This window comes from Taudactylus pleione, unplaced genomic scaffold, assembly GCF_031769625.1.
Source record: "Taudactylus pleione unplaced genomic scaffold, aTauple2 ptg000969l, whole genome shotgun sequence".
NCBI lineage: Eukaryota > Metazoa > Chordata > Amphibia > Anura > Myobatrachidae > Taudactylus > Taudactylus pleione.
Genome location: NW_028285370.1, coordinates 751868 through 767123, shown reverse-complemented (window position 1 = coordinate 767123; position 15256 = coordinate 751868). Strand labels below are relative to the sequence as shown.

General features: G+C 35.2%; 1 protein-coding gene and 8 non-coding genes across 9 annotated transcripts in view; all 9 read left to right on the top strand.

Moving 5' to 3' along the window:
- ARMH1 (armadillo like helical domain containing 1) overlaps nucleotides 1–15256 on the top strand; it is a 484180-nt gene that overhangs the window by 197835 nt on the left and 271089 nt on the right. The window lies entirely within an intron of this gene.
- Nucleotides 446–560, top strand: LOC148454784 (U5 spliceosomal RNA). Its single transcript, XR_015874622.1, has one exon. It is a non-coding gene; the product is annotated as a U5 spliceosomal RNA (small nuclear RNA).
- LOC148454783 (U5 spliceosomal RNA) lies at nucleotides 2500–2614 on the top strand. The gene has a single exon (XR_015874621.1). It is a non-coding gene; the product is annotated as a U5 spliceosomal RNA (small nuclear RNA).
- On the top strand, nucleotides 4552–4666 carry LOC148454782 (U5 spliceosomal RNA). The gene has a single exon (XR_015874620.1). It is a non-coding gene; the product is annotated as a U5 spliceosomal RNA (small nuclear RNA).
- On the top strand, nucleotides 6606–6720 carry LOC148454781 (U5 spliceosomal RNA). The gene has a single exon (XR_015874619.1). It is a non-coding gene; the product is annotated as a U5 spliceosomal RNA (small nuclear RNA).
- Nucleotides 8642–8756, top strand: LOC148454780 (U5 spliceosomal RNA). The gene has a single exon (XR_015874618.1). It is a non-coding gene; the product is annotated as a U5 spliceosomal RNA (small nuclear RNA).
- On the top strand, nucleotides 10696–10810 carry LOC148454779 (U5 spliceosomal RNA). Its single transcript, XR_015874617.1, has one exon. It is a non-coding gene; the product is annotated as a U5 spliceosomal RNA (small nuclear RNA).
- On the top strand, nucleotides 12750–12864 carry LOC148454778 (U5 spliceosomal RNA). The gene has a single exon (XR_015874616.1). It is a non-coding gene; the product is annotated as a U5 spliceosomal RNA (small nuclear RNA).
- On the top strand, nucleotides 14804–14918 carry LOC148454777 (U5 spliceosomal RNA). Its single transcript, XR_015874615.1, has one exon. It is a non-coding gene; the product is annotated as a U5 spliceosomal RNA (small nuclear RNA).

Below are 15256 nucleotides of genomic sequence, written 5' to 3'. Positions count from 1 at the left end.
TTTAAATGTTGATTTTGTTTTTTAATGTAAAACTGGGGAAATAAATGTGTTTCTTCTCTTGTAGATGATTCTCCAGAATACTCTGTTACCAAGATGTTATTCCAGCACTGTATACCATAGTGTTGTCTGTAGGTACTCGACCAAGTTGAAGAACTGGTTTTGAATCACCATTCGACAATTCTGACTGTAATTCTTTCTTTACTTGGTAGTCTCATTTGAATACTTTCCCATGATGCATCTGATACATTGCAGTGGTTTTTTTATTGTTTGTTTTGATTTTGCATTTTGGAAGTAAAATTTTGCCCTTTTAATTTTTCTGTTGTAAATATATTAGTATTTTATAGTTTATGTTTGAAAATTGTTTCATATATGTGTCTAAAATCCTCTCTCTTGGTAAACTGAGGTCTGTTTGAATCCGGGGAGATAATCATGACACTTCTTTAGTATACTCTGGTTTCTCTTCAGATCGAATAAATCTTTCGCCTTTTACTAAAGATTTCCGTGGAGAGGAACAACCATGAGTTTCATGTAATTTTTTGATGCCTGGCTGATGCTTGGCTTATTCACTGGTAAAATACAGAATATCAAAATTGTTTTGGAAAACCATAGCTTCTAATGTTTTAGAAGGTTATCATGAATACTCTATTGCCATAGTTTTAGTATTCTTGTACTGTTATGGTTGGGATGGCCATTGGTGATTACCATCCATGGCTCAAAAACCATCTATGGGGAATCATTGATGATTTGCACCCCTTTGATGGCCACCACTGCTGGGGGTACGATGGGCCACGGACTAATTCAAGAAAGGGGCGGGGCTAAGATCCGTCCAGTTAAAGTAAAAAAAACATTGTCTCTCTCTCATTCATCGATGGGAAAACTAATTAACATCGCCCGGCCACCGTTTTAAAAAAAATTGATGGTTGATGGCCATCTTTATGTTATGGTATTTCAAGGAAGTTGAAGAGGTAAATTAGGTAGTTTCCTTTTGTTTTAGTTTGTTTGCATGAAAATTTGACCCAGTTTAGAAGTTTTACTGTTTCCAATTTCTGATTCTCTTTTTCGGTTTACATTCAATTTGTTTTTGACTTATGGTAAAATATTATGTTTTTACCTTTTTTTTGTATATAGTAGTTTTGGGGTGTGGTATGTTAGTTCGACAGTTCTCATGTTGATGTGCATAATGTCGACATGTTATACTTTTAAACATGTCAACATTCAGAGGATGTCCATGTGGTGTCTGTTGACATGTTGAACACGTCAGTATTGTTGTGTCGACATTTTGAATGTGATGGTAACTGTCGACCGTGTGTCTTTATACCATAGTTTTGTATCATTCATGTTGTTATGTGTGTACCGCAGCATTTGAAGTTCAAAGTTTGACCAGGAAAAATAGGTAGGGATCTGAAAACTTGAACGTGGAAACACTGCTTCGTAGTGTAAAGTGCACTCTTATTTATGTTTCATCTGATACAGTTCATAGGTTCTCTGCAAGTTTATCCTTTTTTAACTTTGAAAAATATTACATTTATTTAGGATTATATAGGATGGGCTTGAAAATTGTGCCTCTTGTGCTTCTCCCTACTTTACTTTCATCTACTTCTTACTCCCCACTAGGGCACCTAGCACTTGGTTGCTTATGCTTTGCTGCCTATGTGGGTGGTATGTAGCAATGTATATTATCCATGTCCTTGTCCTGCTTTGTTTTGTATTGTACTGTAAGTCATTGGTCACCTATTTGTTTATGTACTTTGTAAGGTGCTGCGGAACACTTGTGGTGCCATATAAATAAATGATAAGAATAATAATAACAACTATAAGTTTGTTCTGTCCTCTCGCTTGTTGAAATGAGGTCTGTTTGCATCCAGGGAGGTAACAGTGACACTCGGTGTACTTGTCTTTTTCTTAAGATCAAATAAATCTTTTGTCATTTACTAAAGATTTTCATGAATTTCATGCAAGTTTTTTATATGCTGTCTGGTTGACGGATGCTGGGCTTATTTACTAGTGAAATTCAGAAATGTCAATTTTTTCATTCAATTTTTTAGAATTTGACATTTAAATGTTGATTTTGTTTTTTAATGTAAAACTGGGGAAATAAATGTGTTTCTTCTCTTGTAGATGATTCTCCAGAATACTCTGTTACCAAGATGTTATTCCAGCACTGTATACCATAGTGTTGTCTGTAGGTACTCGACCAAGTTGAAGAACTGGTTTTGAATCACCATTCGACAATTCTGACTGTAATTCTTTCTTTACTTGGTAGTCTCATTTGAATACTTTCCCATGATGCATCTGATACATTGCAGTGGTTTTTTTTTTGTTTGTTTTGATTTTGCATTTTGGAAGTAAAATTTTGCCCTTTTAATTTTTCTGTTGTAAATATATTAGTATTTTATAGTTTATGTTTGAAAATTGTTTCATATATGTGTCTAAAATCCTCTCTCTTGGTAAACTGAGGTCTGTTTGAATCCGGGGAGATAATCATGACACTTCTTTAGTATACTCTGGTTTCTCTTCAGATCGAATAAATCTTTCGCCTTTTACTAAAGATTTCCGTGGAGAGGAACAACCATGAGTTTCATGTAATTTTTTGATGCCTGGCTGATGCTTGGCTTATTCACTGGTAAAATACAGAATATCAAAATTGTTTTGGAAAACCATAGCTTCTAATGTTTTTAGAAGGTTATCATGAATACTCTATTGCCATAGTTTTAGTATTCTTGTACTGTTATGGTTGGGATGGCCATTGGTGATTACCATCCATGGCACAAAAACCATCTATGGGGAATCATTGATGATTTGCACCCCTTTGATGGCCACCACTGCTGGGGGTACGATGGGCCACGGACTAATTCAAGAAAGGGGCGGGGCTAAGATCCGTCCAGTTAAAGTAAAAAAAACATTGTCTCTCTCTCATCCATCGATGGGAAAACTAATTAACATCGCCCGGCCACCGTTTTAAAAAACATTGATGGTTGATGGCCATCTTTATGTTATGGTATTTCAAGGAAGTTGAAGAGGTAAATTAGGTAGTTTCCTTTTGTTTTAGTTTGTTTGCATGAAAATTTGACCCAGTTTTGAAGTTTTACTGTTTCCAATTTCTGATTCTCTTTTTCGGTTTACATTCAATTTGTTTTTGACTTATGGTAAAATATGATGTTTTTACATTTTTTGTATATAGTAGTTTTGGGGTGTGGTATGTTAGTTCGACAGTTCTCATGTTGATGTGCATAATGTCGACATGTTATACTTTTAAACATGTCAACATTCAGAGGATGTCCATGTGGTGTCTGTTGACATGTTGAACACGTCAGTATTGTTGTGTCGACATTTTGAATATGATGGTAACTGTCGACCGTGTGTCTTTATACCATAGTTTTGTATCATTCATGTTGTTATGTGTGTACCGCAGCATTTGAAGTTCAAAGTTTGACCAGGAAAAATAGGTAGGGATCTGAAAACTTGAACGTGGAAACACTGCTTCGTAGTGTAAAGTGCACTCTTATCTATGTTTCATCTGATACAGTTCATAGGTTCTCTGCAAGTTTATCCTTTTTTAACTTAGAAAAATATTACATTTATTTAGGATTAATAGGATGGGCTTGAAAATTGTGCCTCTTGTTCTTCTCCCTACTTTACTTTCTTCTACTTCTTACTCCCCACTAGGGCACCTAGCACTTGGTTGCTTATGCTTTGCTGCCTATGTGGGTGGTATGTAGCAATGTATATTATCCATGTCCTTGTCCTGCTTTGTTTTGTATTCTACTGTAAGTCACTGGTCACCTATTTGTTTATGTACTTTGTAAGGTGCTGCGGAACACTTGTGGCGCCATATAAATAAATGATAAGAATAATAATAACAACTATAAGTTTGTTCTGTCCTCTCGCTTGTTGAAATGAGGTCTGTTTGCATCCAGGGAGGTAACAGTGACACTCGGTGTACTTGTCTTTTTCTTAAGATCAAATAAATCTTTTGTCATTTACTAAAGATTTTCATGAATTTCATGCAAGTTTTTTATATGCTGTCTGGTTGACGAATGCTGGGCTTATTTACTAGTGAAATTCAGAAATGTCAATTTTTTCATTCAATTTTTTAGAATTTGACATTTAAATGTTGATTTTGTTTTTTAATGTAAAACTGGGGAAATAAATGTGTTTCTTCTCTTGTAGATGATTCTCCAGAATACTCTGTTACCAAGATGTTATTCCAGCACTGTATACCATAGTGTTGTCTGTAGGTACTCGACCAAGTTGAAGAACTGGTTTTGAATCACCATTCGACAATTCTGACTGTAATTCTTTCTTTACCTGGTAGTCTCATTTGAATACTTTTCCATGATGCATCTGATACATTGCAGTGGTTTTTTTATTGTTTGTTTTGATTTTGCATTTTGGAAGTAAAATTTTGCCCTTTTAATTTTTCTGTTGTAAATATATTAGTATTTTATAGTTTATGTTTGAAAATTGTTTCATATATGTGTCTAAAATCCTCTCTCTTGGTAAACTGAGGTCTGTTTGAATCCGGGGAGATAATCATGACACTTCTTTAGTATACTCTGGTTTCTCTTCAGATCGAATAAATCTTTCGCCTTTTACTAAAGATTTCCGTGGAGAGGAACAACCATGAGTTTCATGTAATTTTTTGATGCCTGGCTGATGCTTGGCTTATTCACTGGTAAAATACAGAATATCAAAATTGTTTTGGAAAACCATAGCTTCTAATGTTTTTAGAAGGTTATCATGAATACTCTATTGCCATAGTTTTAGTATTCTTGTACTGTTATGGTTGGGATGGCCATTGGTGATTACCATCCATGGCACAAAAACCATCTATGGGGAATCATTGATGATTTGCACCCCTTTGATGGCCACCACTGCTGGGGGTACGATGGGCCACGGACTAATTCAAGAAAGGGGCGGGGCTAAGATCCGTCCAGTTAAAGTAAAAAAAACATTGTCTCTCTCTCATTCATCGATGGGAAAACTAATTAACATCGCCCGGCCACCGTTTTAAAAAAAATTGATGGTTAATGGCCATCTTTATGTTATGGTATTTCAAGGAAGTTGAAGAGGTAAATTAGGTAGTTTCCTTTTGTTTTAGTTTGTTTGCATGAAAATTTGACCCAGTTTAGAAGTTTTACTGTTTCCAATTTCTGATTCTCTTTTTCGGTTTACATTCAATTTGTTTTTGACTTATGGTAAAATATTATGTTTTTACCTTTTTTTTGTATATAGTAGTTTTGGGGTGTGGTATGTTAGTTCGACAGTTCTCATGTTGATGTGCATAATGTCGACATGTTATACTTTTAAACATGTCAACATTCAGAGGATGTCCATGTGGTGTCTGTTGACATGTTGAACACGTCAGTATTGTTGTGTCGACATTTTGAATGTGATGGTAACTGTCGACCGTGTGTCTTTATACCATAGTTTTGTATCATTCATGTTGTTATGTGTGTACCGCAGCATTTGAAGTTCAAAGTTTGACCAGGAAAAATAGGTAGGGATCTGAAAACTTGAACGTGGAAACACTGCTTCGTAGTGTAAAGTGCACTCTTATTTATGTTTCATCTGATACAGTTCATAGGTTCTCTGCAAGTTTATCCTTTTTTAACTTTGAAAAATATTACATTTATTTAGGATTATATAGGATGGGCTTGAAAATTGTGCCTCTTGTGCTTCTCCCTACTTTACTTTCATCTACTTCTTACTCCCCACTAGGGCACCTAGCACTTGGTTGCTTATGCTTTGCTGCCTATGTGGGTGGTATGTAGCAATGTATATTATCCATGTCCTTGTCCTGCTTTGTTTTGTATTGTACTGTAAGTCATTGGTCACCTATTTGTTTATGTACTTTGTAAGGTGCTGCGGAACACTTGTGGTGCCATATAAATAAATGATAAGAATAATAATAACAACTATAAGTTTGTTCTGTCCTCTCGCTTGTTGAAATGAGGTCTGTTTGCATCCAGGGAGGTAACAGTGACACTCGGTGTACTTGTCTTTTTCTTAAGATCAAATAAATCTTTTGTCATTTACTAAAGATTTTCATGAATTTCATGCAAGTTTTTTATATGCTGTCTGGTTGACGGATGCTGGGCTTATTTACTAGTGAAATTCAGAAATGTCAATTTTTTCCTTCAATTTTTAGAATTTGACATTTAAATGTTGATTTTGTTTTTTAATGTAAAACTGGGGAAATAAATGTGTTTCTTCTCTTGTAGATGATTCTCCAGAATACTCTGTTACCAAGATGTTATTCCAGCACTGTATACCATAGTGTTGTCTGTAGGTACTCGACCAAGTTGAAGAACTGGTTTTGAATCACCATTCGACAATTCTGACTGTAATTCTTTCTTTACTTGGTAGTCTCATTTGAATACTTTCCCATGATGCATCTGATACATTGCAGTGGTTTTTTTATTGTTTGTTTTGATTTTGCATTTTGGAAGTAAAATTTTGCCCTTTTAATTTTTCTGTTGTAAATATATTAGTATTTTATAGTTTATGTTTGAAAATTGTTTCATATATGTGTCTAAAATCCTCTCTCTTGGTAAACTGAGGTCTGTTTTAATCCGGGGAGATAATCATGACACTTCTTTAGTATACTCTGGTTTCTCTTCAGATCGAATAAATCTTTCGCCTTTTACTAAAGATTTCCGTGGAGAGGAACAACCATGAGTTTCATGTAATTTTTTGATGCCTGGCTGATGCTTGGCTTATTCACTGGTAAAATACAGAATATCAAAATTGTTTTGGAAAACCATAGCTTCTAATGTTTTAGAAGGTTATCATGAATACTCTATTGCCATAGTTTTAGTATTCTTGTACTGTTATGGTTGGGTTGGCCATTGGTGATTACCATCTATGGGGAATCATTGATGATTTGCACCCCTTTGATGGCCACCACTGCTGGGGGTACGATGGGCCACGGACTAATTCAAGAAAGGGGCGGGGCTAAGATCCGTCCAGTTAAAGTAAAAAAAACATTGTCTCTCTCTCATCCATCGATGGGAAAACTAATTAACATCGCCCGGCCACCGTTTTAAAAAACATTGATGGTTGATGGCCATCTTTATGTTATGGTATTTCAAGGAAGTTGAAGAGGTAAATTAGGTAGTTTCCTTTTGTTTTAGTTTGTTTGCATGAAAATTTGACCCAGTTTTGAAGTTTTACTGTTTCCAATTTCTGATTCTCTTTTTCGGTTTACATTCAATTTGTTTTTGACTTATGGTAAAATATGATGTTTTTACCTTTTTTTTGTATATAGTAGTTTTGGGGTGTGGTATGTTAGTTCGACAGTTCTCATGTTGATGTGCATAATGTCGACATGTTATACTTTTAAACATGTCAACATTCAGAGGATGTCCATGTGGTGTCTGTTGACATGTTGAACACGTCAGTATTGTTGTGTCGACATTTTGAATATGATGGTAACTGTCGACCGTGTGTCTTTATACCATAGTTTTGTATCATTCATGTTGTTATGTGTGTACCGCAGCATTTGAAGTTCAAAGTTTGACCAGGAAAAATAGGTAGGGATCTGAAAACTTGAACGTGGAAACACTGCTTCGTAGTGTAAAGTGCACTCTTATCTATGTTTCATCTGATACAGTTCATAGGTTCTCTGCAAGTTTATCCTTTTTTAACTTAGAAAAATATTACATTTATTTAGGATTACATAGGATGGGCTTGAAAATTGTGCCTCTTGTTCTTCTCCCTACTTTACTTTCTTCTACTTCTTACTCCCCACTAGGGCACCTAGCACTTGGTTGCTTATGCTTTGCTGCCTATGTGGGTGGTATGTAGCAATGTATATTATCCATGTCCTTGTCCTGCTTTGTTTTGTATTCTACTGTAAGTCACTGGTCACCTATTTGTTTATGTACTTTGTAAGGTGCTGCGGAACACTTGTGGCGCCATATAAATAAATGATAAGAATAATAATAACAACTATAAGTTTGTTCTGTCCTCTCGCTTGTTGAAATGAGGTCTGTTTGCATCCAGGGAGGTAACAGTGACACTCGGTGTACTTGTCTTTTTCTTAAGATCAAATAAATCTTTTGTCATTTACTAAAGATTTTCATGAATTTCATGCAAGTTTTTTATATGCTGTCTGATTGACGAATGCTGGGCTTATTTACTAGTGAAATTCAGAAATGTCAATTTTTTCATTCAATTTTTTAGAATTTGACATTTAAATGTTGATTTTGTTTTTTAATGTAAAACTGGGGAAATAAATGTGTTTCTTCTCTTGTAGATGATTCTCCAGAATACTCTGTTACCAAGATGTTATTCCAGCACTGTATACCATAGTGTTGTCTGTAGGTACTCGACCAAGTTGAAGAACTGGTTTTGAATCACCATTCGACAATTCTGACTGTAATTCTTTCTTTACTTGGTAGTCTCATTTGAATACTTTCCCATGATGCATCTGATACATTGCAGTGGTTTTTTTATTGTTTGTTTTGATTTTGCATTTTGGAAGTAAAATTTTGCCCTTTTAATTTTTCTGTTGTAAATATATTAGTATTTTATAGTTTATGTTTGAAAATTGTTTCATATATGTGTCTAAAATCCTCTCTCTTGGTAAACTGAGGTCTGTTTGAATCCGGGGAGATAATCATGACACTTCTTTAGTATACTCTGGTTTCTCTTCAGATCGAATAAATCTTTCGCCTTTTACTAAAGATTTCCGTGGAGAGGAACAACCATGAGTTTCATGTAATTTTTTGATGCCTGGCTGATGCTTGGCTTATTCACTGGTAAAATACAGAATATCAAAATTGTTTTGGAAAACCATAGCTTCTAATGTTTTAGAAGGTTATCATGAATACTCTATTGCCATAGTTTTAGTATTCTTGTACTGTTATGGTTGGGATGGCCATTGGTGATTACCATCCATGGCTCAAAAACCATCTATGGGGAATCATTGATGATTTGCACCCCTTTGATGGCCACCACTGCTGGGGGTACGATGGGCCACGGACTAATTCAAGAAAGGGGCGGGGCTAAGATCCGTCCAGTTAAAGTAAAAAAAACATTGTCTCTCTCTCATTCATCGATGGGAAAACTAATTAACATCGCCCGGCCACCGTTTTAAAATAAATTGATGGTTGATGGCCATCTTTATGTTATGGTATTTCAAGGAAGTTGAAGAGGTAAATTAGGTAGTTTCCTTTTGTTTTAGTTTGTTTGCATGAAAATTTGACCCAGTTTAGAAGTTTTACTGTTTCCAATTTCTGATTCTCTTTTTCGGTTTACATTCAATTTGTTTTTGACTTATGGTAAAATATGATGTTTTTACCTTTTTTTTGTATATAGTAGTTTTGGGGTGTGGTATGTTAGTTCGACAGTTCTCATGTTGATGTGCATAATGTCGACATGTTATACTTTTAAACATGTCAACATTCAGAGGATGTCCATGTGGTGTCTGTTGACATGTTGAACACGTCAGTATTGTTGTGTCGACATTTTGAATGTGATGGTAACTGTCGACCGTGTGTCTTTATACCATAGTTTTGTATCATTCATGTTGTTATGTGTGTACCGCAGCATTTGAAGTTCAAAGTTTGACCAGGAAAAATAGGTAGGGATCTGAAAACTTGAACGTGGAAACACTGCTTCGTAGTGTAAAGTGCACTCTTATTTATGTTTCATCTGATACAGTTCATAGGTTCTCTGCAAGTTTATCCTTTTTTAACTTTGAAAAATATTACATTTATTTAGGATTATATAGGATGGGCTTGAAAATTGTGCCTCTTGTGCTTCTCCCTACTTTACTTTCATCTACTTCTTACTCCCCACTAGGGCACCTAGCACTTGGTTGCTTATGCTTTGCTGCCTATGTGGGTGGTATGTAGCAATGTATATTATCCATGTCCTTGTCCTGCTTTGTTTTGTATTGTACTGTAAGTCATTGGTCACCTATTTGTTTATGTACTTTGTAAGGTGCTGCGGAACACTTGTGGTGCCATATAAATAAATGATAAGAATAATAATAACAACTATAAGTTTGTTCTGTCCTCTCGCTTGTTGAAATGAGGTCTGTTTGCATCCAGGGAGGTAACAGTGACACTCGGTGTACTTGTCTTTTTCTTAAGATCAAATAAATCTTTTGTCATTTACTAAAGATTTTCATGAATTTCATGCAAGTTTTTTATATGCTGTCTGGTTGACGGATGCTGGGCTTATTTACTAGTGAAATTCAGAAATGTCAATTTTTTCATTCAATTTTTTAGAATTTGACATTTAAATGTTGATTTTGTTTTTTAATGTAAAACTGGGGAAATAAATGTGTTTCTTCTCTTGTAGATGATTCTCCAGAATACTCTGTTACCAAGATGTTATTCCAGCACTGTATACCATAGTGTTGTCTGTAGGTACTCGACCAAGTTGAAGAACTGGTTTTGAATCACCATTCGACAATTCTGACTGTAATTCTTTCTTTACTTGGTAGTCTCATTTGAATACTTTCCCATGATGCATCTGATACATTGCAGTGGTTTTTTTTTTGTTTGTTTTGATTTTGCATTTTGGAAGTAAAATTTTGCCCTTTTAATTTTTCTGTTGTAAATATATTAGTATTTTATAGTTTATGTTTGAAAATTGTTTCATATATGTGTCTAAAATCCTCTCTCTTGGTAAACTGAGGTCTGTTTGAATCCGGGGAGATAATCATGACACTTCTTTAGTATACTCTGGTTTCTCTTCAGATCGAATAAATCTTTCGCCTTTTACTAAAGATTTCCGTGGAGAGGAACAACCATGAGTTTCATGTAATTTTTTGATGCCTGGCTGATGCTTGGCTTATTCACTGGTAAAATACAGAATATCAAAATTGTTTTGGAAAACCATAGCTTCTAATGTTTTTAGAAGGTTATCATGAATACTCTATTGCCATAGTTTTAGTATTCTTGTACTGTTATGGTTGGGATGGCCATTGGTGATTACCATCCATGGCACAAAAACCATCTATGGGGAATCATTGATGATTTGCACCCCTTTGATGGCCACCACTGCTGGGGGTACGATGGGCCACGGACTAATTCAAGAAAGGGGCGGGGCTAAGATCCGTCCAGTTAAAGTAAAAAAAACATTGTCTCTCTCTCATCCATCGATGGGAAAACTAATTAACATCGCCCGGCCACCGTTTTAAAAAACATTGATGGTTGATGGCCATCTTTATGTTATGGTATTTCAAGGAAGTTGAAGAGGTAAATTAGGTAGTTTCCTTTTGTTTTAGTTTGTTTGCATGAAAATTTGACCCAGTTTTGAAGTTTTACTGTTTCCAATTTCTGATTCTCTTTTTCGGTTTACATTCAATTTGTTTTTGACTTATGGTAAAATATTATGTTTTTACCTTTTTTTTGTATATAGTAGATTTGGGGTGTGGTATGTTAGTTCGACAGTTCTCATGTTGATGTGCATAATGTCGACATGTTATACTTTTAAACATGTCAACATTCAGAGGATGTCCATGTGGTGTCTGTTGACATGTTGAACACGTCAGTATTGTTGTGTCGACATTTTGAATATGATGGTAACTGTCGACCGTGTGTCTTTATACCATAGTTTTGTATCATTCATGTTGTTATGTGTGTACCGCAGCATTTGAAGTTCAAAGTTTGACCAGGAAAAATAGGTAGGGATCTGAAAACTTGAACGTGGAAACACTGCTTCGTAGTGTAAAGTGCACTCTTATCTATGTTTCATCTGATACAGTTCATAGGTTCTCTGCAAGTTTATCCTTTTTTAACTTAGAAAAATATTACATTTATTTAGGATTAATAGGATGGGCTTGAAAATTGTGCCTCTTGTTCTTCTCCCTACTTTACTTTCTTCTACTTCTTACTCCCCACTAGGGCACCTAGCACTTGGTTGCTTATGCTTTGCTGCCTATGTGGGTGGTATGTAGCAATGTATATTATCCATGTCCTTGTCCTGCTTTGTTTTGTATTCTACTGTAAGTCACTGGTCACCTATTTGTTTATGTACTTTGTAAGGTGCTGCGGAACACTTGTGGCGCCATATAAATAAATGATAAGAATAATAATAACAACTATAAGTTTGTTCTGTCCTCTCGCTTGTTGAAATGAGGTCTGTTTGCATCCAGGGAGGTAACAGTGACACTCGGTGTACTTGTCTTTTTCTTAAGATCAAATAAATCTTTTGTCATTTACTAAAGATTTTCATGAATTTCATGCAAGTTTTTTATATGCTGTCTGGTTGACGAATGCTGGGCTTATTTACTAGTGAAATTCAGAAATGTCAATTTTTTCATTCAATTTTTTAGAATTTGACATTTAAATGTTGATTTTGTTTTTTAATGTAAAACTGGGGAAATAAATGTGTTTCTTCTCTTGTTGATGATTCTCCAGAATACTCTGTTACCAAGATGTTATTCCAGCACTGTATACCATAGTGTTGTCTGTAGGTACTCGACCAAGTTGAAGAACTGGTTTTGAATCACCATTCGACAATTCTGACTGTAATTCTTTCTTTACTTGGTAGTCTCATTTGAATACTTTCCCATGATGCATCTGATACATTGCAGTGGTTTTTTTATTGTTTGTTTTGATTTTGCATTTTGGAAGTAAAATTTTGCCCTTTTAATTTTTCTGTTGTAAATATATTAGTATTTTATAGTTTATGTTTGAAAATTGTTTCATATATGTGTCTAAAATCCTCTCTCTTGGTAAACTGAGGTCTGTTTGAATCCGGGGAGATAATCATGACACTTCTTTAGTATACTCTGGTTTCTCTTCAGATCGAATAAATCTTTCGCCTTTTACTAAAGATTTCCGTGGAGAGGAACAACCATGAGTTTCATGTAATTTTTTGATGCCTGGCTGATGCTTGGCTTATTCACTGGTAAAATACAGAATATCAAAATTGTTTTGGAAAACCATAGCTTCTAATGTTTTAGAAGGTTATCATGAATACTCTATTGCCATAGTTTTAGTATTCTTGTACTGTTATGGTTGGGATGGCCATTGGTGATTACCATCCATGGCACAAAAACCATCTATGGGGAATCATTGATGATTTGCACCCCTTTGATGGCCACCACTGCTGGGGGTACGATGGGCCACGGACTAATTCAAGAAAGGGGCGGGGCTAAGATCCGTCCAGTTAAAGTAAAAAAAACATTGTCTCTCTCTCATTCATCGATGGGAAAACTAATTAACATCGCCCGGCCACCGTTTTAAAAAAAATTGATGGTTGATGGCCATCTTTATGTTATGGTATTTCAAGGAAGTTGAAGAGGTAAATTAGGTAGTTTCCTTTTGTTTTAGTTTGTTTGCATGAAAATTTGACCCAGTTTAGAAGTTTTACTGTTTCCAATTTCTGATTCTCTTTTTCGGTTTACATTCAATTTGTTTTTGACTTATGGTAAAATATTATGTTTTTACCTTTTTTTTGTATATAGTAGTTTTGGGGTGTGGTATGTTAGTTCGACAGTTCTCATGTTGATGTGCATAATGTCGACATGTTATACTTTTAAACATGTCAACATTCAGAGGATGTCCATGTGGTGTCTGTTGACATGTTGAACACGTCAGTATTGTTGTGTCGACATTTTGAATGTGATGGTAACTGTCGACCGTGTGTCTTTATACCATAGTTTTGTATCATTCATGTTGTTATGTGTGTACCGCAGCATTTGAAGTTCAAAGTTTGACCAGGAAAAATAGGTAGGGATCTGAAAACTTGAACGTGGAAACACTGCTTCGTAGTGTAAAGTGCACTCTTATTTATGTTTCATCTGATACAGTTCATAGGTTCTCTGCAAGTTTATCCTTTTTTAACTTTGAAAAATATTACATTTATTTAGGATTATATAGGATGGGCTTGAAAATTGTGCCTCTTGTGCTTCTCCCTACTTTACTTTCATCTACTTCTTACTCCCCACTAGGGCACCTAGCACTTGGTTGCTTATGCTTTGCTGCCTATGTGGGTGGTATGTAGCAATGTATATTATCCATGTCCTTGTCCTGCTTTGTTTTGTATTGTACTGTAAGTCATTGGTCACCTATTTGTTTATGTACTTTGTAAGGTGCTGCGGAACACTTGTGGCGCCCTATAAATAAATGATAAGAATAATAATAACAACTATAAGTTTGTTCTGTCCTCTCGCTTGTTGAAATGAGGTCTGTTTGCATCCAGGGAGGTAACAGTGACACTCGGTGTACTTGTCTTTTTCTTAAGATCAAATAAATCTTTTGTCATTTACTAAAGATTTTCATGAATTTCATGCAAGTTTTTTATATGCTGTCTGGTTGACGGATGCTGGGCTTATTTACTAGTGAAATTCAGAAATGTCAATTTTTTCATTCAATTTTTTAGAATTTGACATTTAAATGTTGATTTTGTTTTTTAATGTAAAACTGGGGAAATAAATGTGTTTCTTCTCTTGTAGATGATTCTCCAGAATACTCTGTTACCAAGATGTTATTCCAGCACTGTATACCATAGTGTTGTCTGTAGGTACTCGACCAAGTTGAAGAACTGGTTTTGAATCACCATTCGACAATTCTGACTGTAATTCTTTCTTTACTTGGTAGTCTCATTTGAATACTTTCCCATGATGCATCTGATACATTGGAGTGGTTTTTTTTTTGTTTGTTTTGATTTTGCATTTTGGAAGTAAAATTTTGCCCTTTTAATTTTTCTGTTGTAAATATATTAGTATTTTATAGTTTATGTTTGAAAATTGTTTCATATATGTGTCTAAAATCCTCTCTCTTGGTAAACTGAGGTCTGTTTGAATCCGGGGAGATAATCATGACACTTCTTTAGTATACTCTGGTTTCTCTTCAGATCGAATAAATCTTTCGCCTTTTACTAAAGATTTCCGTGGAGAGGAACAACCATGAGTTTCATGTAATTTTTTGATGCCTGGCTGATGCTTGGCTTATTCACTGGTAAAATACAGAATATCAAAATTGTTTTGGAAAACCATAGCTTCTAATGTTTTAGAAGGTTATCATGAATACTCTATTGCCATAGTTTTAGTATTCTTGTACTGTTATGGTTGGGATGGCCATTGGTGATTACCATCCATGGCACAAAAACCATCTATGGGGAATCATTGATGATTTGCACCCCTTTGATGGCCACCACTGCTGGGGGTACGATGGGCCACGGACTAATTCAAGAAAGGGGCGGGGCTAAGATCCGTCCAGTTAAAGTAAAAAAAACATTGTCTCTCTCTCATCCATCGATGGGAAAACTAATTAACATCGCCCGGCCA